Here is a 9,034-nt window from a genome sequence, read left to right on the forward strand (position 1 = left end):
GTTCTAGTTCAGTTCTAGTTCAGTTCTAGTTCAGTTCTAGTTCAGTTCTAGTTCAGTTCTAGTTCAGTTCTAGTTCAGTTCTGGTTCAATTCTAATTCAGTTCTAGTTGTGGTTTAGTTCTGTCTTAGTTCTGTTCTAGCAGAAAGGTTTTTCTGTTTTAATATTTTCAATATATGGGCTCGTAGGACCATATGAAAATAAAATATTGAACAAAATATGTTATGGTAAAGTTTATAATACGAACTACTTCACTTCTCCAACATATTATCTAATAAACATTTCCAATATTTTTTATTCAAAGTTTTCGTAGGTTAAATATTTAAGGTTCGAAGAACTTATTGAAAAATATTAATCATAATTTTAATAATAATGAGTTTAAAATTTTTCGATTATTTTTTCTTTTAAAATCATATATGTATTTATAATTTTTTCATTTCTTTATTTTTAGATATTCCAAATCATAAGAAAATATATTGAAATTGTTATAAAAAAAATCACAACAAAAATAAAGGTACAAAGGCATTAAATTAGAAAAGTGCTTAAACAAGTTAAAGCAAAACATGCGTACAATTAACAATAATTTAAAATTACATTTTTTATTAACAAATTCCAAAAATTTCTTTTTAAGCTTAACCTATTTTGCTAAATGTGTGTTAATTTTTATTTTCTTTTTAAAATTTTACTAAAGCAACCACTTAAGGTTTTATGAAAAACTATTTTAGCAAAATTTTTTAATTAACACTCGCATGCGTTCAAAGCGTGACCGAAATATTTTCCCATAACATAAATTATTTTTATTTTAACGCTACAAATTTATGGGATAAAACATAGGGAATTATTAAAAATTTATAATTTTGATAAAAAAAATAAAATTTATAAAAAAAACCAAAATAGCTTATAAAAATGCGCAATTTTTTTATAAATTTTATTTGTTTGCTTACGTTTTTTTCATTAAAGAAAAACAAACATATTTTCTTCTAAAAATATAAAAGAAAATCCAAAAAAAAAAAATATAAATAAAATGTTATATGAAAATTCGAAAAAAAAAATTGTCACAAAAAGAAATAAATATTGAAGTGTTGACATTAAGCGTATAGAAAGAAAATGTTGAAAAATATATACAGTATTTTTATACTGACGCATGGCTGAAGAAAAAAAAAATACAAACAGAGAACGCGAAAATGTTCGAGGGCTAAGCGTTGAATTGTGGGATGGTATGGTCAAGATCTGAAATATAATTTTAATTGATATAAATGGAATTATTCTTGCCGCTGTGTTATCATACAAGTGTTTTAGAGAAAAAATGAGTTTAATTAGTTTACAGAGGGATAGTGTGGTAGCTAGTCTGAAGTAGTTACATATGTTATTGCAGTATTGATTGCACAAACTAGTCTTCCGATTTTAGCTAATCCTTATGCTTCATTTGTAATTTGTATTTAGTTAGTTAGTTATTTAGATAGTTATTTAGTTAGTTATTTAGTTAGTTAGTTAGTTAGTTAGTTAGTTAGTTAGTTAGTTAGTTAGGTAGTTAGTTAGTTAGTTTGTTAGTTAGTTAGTGTCGATTACTTTTCTTTAAAAAAAAATGTTCCCTACAATTTTTATACAACCCTCGTTTTTTGGCTTCTTAGCCAAACAATTTAAATGATCAAGAATTGAAAAATTCTCTTTCTCTGTTGGTTTTTTAGCAAAATATGGGCGCCACAATGACCGCTGAACAATTTAATTCTTTCGCTTTTTTGCTATAAAAATAACTTTGGAATTTCAGAATGGATTTGTACAACATTATAAAAAAATGTTGGAAGAAAAAATAGTTTTCTTGATAAATTATTCAGCATCAGCTGTGGGGCTACAAAAGTTTAAGGAATTTGTTGGCATATTTCAAAACCCAAAAAAAGAACTTGAAAATTCTCAAAATAAACAAATTTGGCGACCAAATTCTTGTTAATATTTTCTCATAATAATTTTTCAAAATATTACAAAATTTTTACAAAATATTTTTTTATAATTATAATATAAGAATGATAAATTAAGGAATTTTTTCTGTTTTATAACAAAATTTTGTAAAAAAAAAGTATTTGCAATACTTACATGAGTTTCTTTTGCTTTAAATATAAAAAGTTCAAAAGAGGTCAATATGTTAAGTAGTAGCTGATCTTAAATTGTGTAAATCACACGCCCAAAAGAACAAAAAGTGATCGAGTGTAGTTGGCCAAAAATATTATATGATTTAAAAAAAAACAAACAACAAAATATTGCAGCATGTGCTTCTAGAAATTGATCTGCTTTTCATTTCTCTACATGTTTTCTTGTTTAATTTGTTTCTTTTTTTTTTTTTGCTTTTTTAAAAGGGATCTATTTTATTAATTCTAGAGCATGAACATCATTGTTCATGTCATGTATTTAGGTTGCAGCTTATGAAATAATTGTGTCAAATATTATTCTTATTTTTGCCTGAAATGAAAAATACAAAAGACATAGAATAATAAGAATGTGTTTTTTTTTTTTGTTTAATTGAAAATGTTTTAATATATTAAGTGTTATAACATGGATTTATTAACAAAATGTACAAAATCATATCATACTTATGTCATAACATAACAAAAGTGAATTACCAAAACAAATGCGCAATTTTTGGTTTTCTTATTAATTATGAAACATTACACCATGATTGTAAATGTTACTATTATTAAAGAAATTACGTTGTTTTTTTTTTAACTGCATAATAAGCTACATTTTTATTACTAAATTATTACAAAATTATTATATATTAATGTGAGTTTTAATTTTTTTACATATAAGAACTAAACTGAACTAGAACTGCACTAGAACTGAACTAGAACTGAACTAGAACTGAACTGAACTAGAACTGAACTAGAACTGAACTAGAACTGAACTAGAACTGAACTAGAACTGAACTAGAACTGAACTAGAACTGAACTAGAACTGAACTAGAACTGAACTAGAACTGAACTAGAACTAAACTAGAACTGAACTAGAACTGAACTAGAACTGAACTGAACTGGAACTGAACTAGAACTAAACTAGGTTTTGCAGACTGTTTACTGACACGAGTAAGTCTTTTCTCAGGTCCCTTTGTAAACTGAACTAGAACTGAACAGAACTAAAACTGAATAAGAACTAAACTAGAACTGAACTAGAACTTGACTAAATTGAAAATGCAATTAAAAGCTTGAACGTGCTCCTTAAACCAATTAATTTATTAAGTGATTTATTAAAGCAAAAAATCCAAATTCTCCATTACGATAAATAAATCAAATTGTCTCATAAATTAAGCAAAAAAAAAAAAAAAAAACGGAGATGTGAATATCACACATCCTTTCCTCAATTACTAACTAACTTTCATTTTCTATTAATTCATTATTTTTGCTAATAAAATTTCATTAATTTCCATAAGTTTTTTTCTTCAACATTTTGTTATTACAAAAATGAGAGAACGTGTAATATTGAAGCTAGAATATTAACAACACGTGCGTGTGTTTCACATAAAAATTAAAATAAAATAGTATCTGCAGGATGGCAGGATGAAAAAAGAAAAACAAAGTCAGCAGGAAACCATTTTTATTATTAACTAAAAATATGAAGACAACATCATATATAAAACTGCACTAATTTCAAGCACGTGAAAGTCAATAGGGATAATTTTATTTTTTTTTTTTTCTTTATTATACTTATAGACAAAGTCTAGGAGAGTTGTAAAGCTGAGAAAGCTATCAGATACTTTGATTCATAAAAACAAAATACACGCAAATGGCTATAAAGACGACATCGAAGTATATACATACATATAAACATATGCCGGCAACTTGGCAACAAGTTTAAGGCAATATTTCTGCTCGATTCCTGGATAATTATTTCTTCTGGTCCAGAAAATAGCAACTTTATTACAACAATTGTATGTATATTAACAAGAAATTAGTATTTCCTCAAAGTTAATATTGTTAAATTTTCCGGAATGGGGCTGTTTATTAAGTACTGCTACCAGCAGTAAGGCTAAAGTTGTTTATAGTTTGTTACCAAGTTTACTTTTTCTCTTTCTCTGCTATCTTAGTAAATTTTCAAAACACTTGTTAAATATGTTTTGTAGTATAATATTAGATCAACTGTCAACTATAAATGTGTTATAATAATGTACTTGCAGAAAGTTATGAAAGCATAACTTTTTCTTCACATTATTAGTTTGAAATGTGTTATTAAAAATGTTTATGATTAACTTTTAAATCTATTCTATGACCTAAGCTATAAGCTTTACTGTTGAATAGTTTGTTTCCTTAAATCAAGTCTTGTTTACAATTTAAAATATAGCCCAGTTTACATTGTTTAGTTTACAATCTATACTATAGATCTAGAGCTAGATCAAGTTATAATTTATCGAATAGCTGAAAGTCTTAGCTTTCATATCCCTTTTAAATCGTTTCAATATCTTTTATACAACAAAAGTTATGGCGTATTTTTCTAACTAACCTCTTAATTAATATCAATCATACGCCTTGTTATCCAAATTCTTTCAAATATTGAAAAACTATAAAAATAATAAAGATTTTAAGAATTTTTTTACATTAAACTAAAGTTATAAGAAAAAACTTTTATATTTAACTAAAATCTTGAAGTTTATGTTAAAATTTCTTTGACTTTTTAAGTCCGTCTGTCTGTATTATCAAATCTAAATTATGAATTTTTTTTAAAGCTTAAGCTTATTAAAGTTTCGTTTATGCCGCTTATAAAACTTTTCTTTAAACACAATATAATAAAACGGAAGTTATGAAAAACAAGATTTTAACGGAAATTCCTAACAAGTGTTTTATATTAAATAAAAATATATATAAATTTGTTTTCTATTGAAACGTGTGTTCTTACGTTTAAATAAGACACAAATGACAATAAAATATAATAAACAATAGCAATAATAATGATGATATATATTAAATAAAGTTTAAACAAGTTTAATCAACAACCGAAGTTTAATACCTTGAATTATGTTAAAAGAGTTTCAAGAGGAATTTTTTTTTACGCGTTAAGCGGCAAAAGGGAAGAGTAATGGCTTTTAAATCAAAAAAAAAAAATGTATCTAAAGCAATATTTATTTTAAAAATGGTCTCACGAACCCTTCGAATATATGGTCCTTTAAACCGAAGCATTTAAAAGCTAAATAGTTAGTTCAATATTTTGCTTTCAAAATGGTCCTACGAGCCCATTGAAAATGTTAAAGCTTAACGGACAAGACTTTCATTACACTTTAATATTTGTTGTTTTTAAAATATTTTTTAACAAAGATTCAAAAGATTTTTCTTAAAGATCCTTCGAGCCAGACATAATTTTGTCTAACATATGGTTAAAGCAAAGTTTAACTTCGATTATATGGTCCTTCGAGCTTAAAATACAAACGCATTAGGTTAAGTATCTGCTAGCTTTTAGAGGGGTACACACTTTGCGCTCTCTTTATGATGCTTTAGTAATATAATTTTTTTTTAATTTATTTAATAATTTTCTACATAATAATTTGATTTGAAATTGCTGCTCTCATTTGCAATTATTCGATTTGCTACCGGAAAAAAACACCTATATAAATATTCATTAGATATTTCTAATAAAATTAACTGTTGTTGGAGAACAAACATTAAAAAAGAAAGTAAATAACATTTATATTTAAAAGACTTTAAATGTTCTTTTAATTTAATTATAATTGTTTTCTTTGCCCACCATGTGTTCCACTGTTTACTTAAGACAAAGGAAGCTGCTGCATGGTAGGCAGCCAGCCAGCCAGCCAATCGTCTGACAAATAAAATCAGATAAATGTTCTAATTAAGGACTCAAATTGGCTTAAATAGTATTTTGTAGAAAATTTCTAGACAACAATCTAAAAATAAGAAAAATTTAAATGGCTTCAAAAATTACTGTTGCTTAAGAAAATTTTCTTTTATTTCAAAAATCTATTATTTGCATAACAACAGTGTGGTAATGCTCTCAGTTGATTTAAACATAACTGTGTTTTATAATCACTATTGTCTTAAGAATTATTGAAATGTTTTGCCAATCGAGTTGAATGAACTTTTGCCGCAAGGTGATTTTAAACTTAACCAAGTTTTTAAATAGAAAATTATTTGAAGGTTATCAAAATACAAAATGTTATGAACTAAATCTTTTTATTACCAGGAGTTTTATATATAAAGCAGTAGATTCATATTTAGTTAAACAAAAACAATTTTAATTTATTTTCGAAAGTAGATTAAGGATTTAAATCTTGATTATTTGTTATTGACAACTTTTACTAGATAACAATTCTAATTTTATAATGGAAATAATTAAAAAGGATTATGATAAATTCAAGTATTTTTTTGATGTCATAGTTTTTTTGAATATGGTCCTTCGAGCCAAAGACATTTCATATATAAATCTTTTTTATGTGATTCTTCGAACAAAAGTTTATTAAAGTAAAATGTGTAAAGAACTAAAATCGTTCTTTTTAAACACATAGCTGCACTATATTTAGTTTAATATGTAACTTTCAAAATGGTCCTACGAGCTTTAAAATTAAAAAAAAATATATATAAAAAATTGTTATTAATTGTATGAGGAAACCTACAAGTTTATTAAAGTAAAACTTGTATAAAACTAAAATCGTTCTTTTTAAACACGTAACTGCACTATATTTAGTTCAATATGTAATTTTTAAAATGGTCCTACGAGCTTTAAAATTAAAAAATATATAAAATTGGTTTTAATGGTATGAGGGAACCTACAAAGCGATGCTGTTGTAAGTTTAATAAAGTGAACATTATAAGCAACTTAAATCGTACATAGCTGCTCTACATTTTTAGTTCAATATTTAACTTTCAAAATGGTCCTACGAACTCTTTTTAAAACATTAGGGACTTAAAAACGTTTAAAACCTTTGAAGATAATTTTTCTTAAAATATTGTAAATATTTAACTTTAAAATGGTCCTACGAGCTTTTAAATTAAAAAAAATATTAAATTCTTCTAGTTTGTATGTGGGCACCTTTGAAGAGAAGCTATTACAAGTTTATTCAAAGGAAAATTTGTGAAGAAAATTAGTTTTCTTATTACCAAAACAAAGCAGCACTATATTCAGTTCAATATTTACCTAGTGGTCCTATGAGTTTTTAAATTTAAAAAAATATATATATTAAATTGATCTAGTTTGTACGTGTGGTCCTTCTAACTAAAGCTATTGGAAATTTAATAAAGTAAATAAAATTGTTCTTATTAACAACATGGCTGCACTACATTTAGTTCAACATTCAAAATGGTCCTACGAGCCCTTATATTGAACATATTAAAACTGAAATTTACTATAAAATTAATTAGGTAACATAAAAGTACTTTTTTTATTTTGTACAAATTTAAGTTCTTTTTAATTTGTTAATTTATTCAAACATTTTTTTAAACTTTTTTATATTTTTTTCAAGTAAAAGTATTTTTTCAAAATAGTACCTTTTTTGCAAAGAGTAAATTTTTTGCAAAAAGTACCAAAACATAATTAAATTAAAAAAAATATTCCAAAAAGGTCAACTTTGTTAAATTTCATTAAAAAACTACATATATTGTTTTTGAAATAGGACCTTTTTGCAAAAAAGTACCAAATTTATATTTAAAAAATGACAACTTACCTCTTAACTGATATTCCAATTTTGAAATAAAACAACTAAGAGTTGTTACAGACTTGTATTGCAATTTAGCAGCCAATTTGTCTAATAAAATGTTTTTGTAAATTTATTTCTGTTTAGTTTTTTTGTTGTTGTACAATAAAAAAGTACCACTTCACTTTAGTACTAAATAAGTATATAAATGGACACTTAAAATACTTTATTTTGTTTTATAACAATAATCTAGTACTTCCCGGTAGAAACACCAGCAGTTTTCTTTCTATTTTTTTTTTTTGCTTTCAAATAAAAATTTTATAAATTTTAACAATTAAGCAATTTTGTTGTAAATTAAACTTTGTTTTTTTTCTATTTTCAAAAAATAATGTTTTTATTTTCTTAGTTAAAAGGTTTTAATTCAGTTCGGCGTTTTTATTCAGGTTGTTATATATTTTTTTATTTAAAAATTTTAATGGTTTAACACATTTTTTCTTGTTATTGAAAATGCCACAAAATTTTTAAAACAACACTTTTTGCAAAATTTTCTTTTTATACAAAATATCCGTACGTTCGTTTTTATTCCTTTTTTTAATTGAAAATTTCAGTTTGGAATAAAAACTGAATAAGCTTATTTTGCAAACGAAACGTTGTTAAACTTTTAAATAACTTTCTTTTCAAATCACTTTTAACCGTTACTTTTTGTTTCTTTTTAAATCAAAAATTTATGACTTTCTTTTCAAAATATTATGTTTTCTTTTAATTTTTGTTAATTGAATTATTTTTTTAATGTTTCCGTTTTAACAAATCTTATTCCGACGATATCTCATATAAAACTGTTTGGTATTTTCCTCTGATTATTGTTAATATAGTCAAGATAAAATAATATTTATCCTCCTCTACAGATGTTTATGTCTGTTTCTGAAGGTGGATTGTGTTTCGTGAGAGGGAAATTTTTATTTGCCCAAGAGAATCCACTTATTTAGAATCCACATAAAGAATGTCGGTACGTTTTTGTTTCTTTGGTGCTACACACTGAAAAACACTTGATTCTATTCTATAGCGTTGAATTTGTGTTGAGAATTTGTCAATTTGTTTAAAAAAAAACTCACTGTAGTAAGTAATAAAAGTGTGAATACAATTGTCACTTTTATTACCATTTATAGAAAAAAAATTTAAATAAAAAAGTACATACTTTTCAAAAGAAAGAAAGAACAAAAGACTTGACTAAATACTAGACTATAGACTATAATATAGATTAGACTATAGAATATACTAGACTTTAGACTAGACTAAATACCAAACTACTAGACTAGACTATAGACTAGACTATAGACTAGACTATAGACTAGACTGTAGACTAGACTATAGACTAGACTATAGACTAGACTATCGACTAGACTATAGACTAGACTA

At 25.0% G+C, this 9,034-nt stretch overlaps 1 protein-coding gene across 1 annotated transcript in view; it reads right to left on the bottom strand.

Moving 5' to 3' along the window:
- The window catches only part of LOC111679852 (ras-related and estrogen-regulated growth inhibitor-like protein), a 27,834-nt gene extending 19,366 nt beyond the window's left edge, over positions 1-8,468 (bottom strand). The window contains exon 1 of the mRNA XM_046956530.1: positions 7,649-8,468. The gene's annotated coding sequence lies outside the window, so the exon portion shown is untranslated. The remainder of the gene's footprint in view (positions 1-7,648) is intronic.
- Positions 8,469-9,034: the final 566 nt, after the last annotated feature.

The sequence above is a fragment of the Lucilia cuprina genome, chromosome 2 (assembly GCF_022045245.1).
Source record: "Lucilia cuprina isolate Lc7/37 chromosome 2, ASM2204524v1, whole genome shotgun sequence".
Taxonomy (NCBI): Eukaryota; Metazoa; Arthropoda; class Insecta; order Diptera; family Calliphoridae; genus Lucilia; species Lucilia cuprina.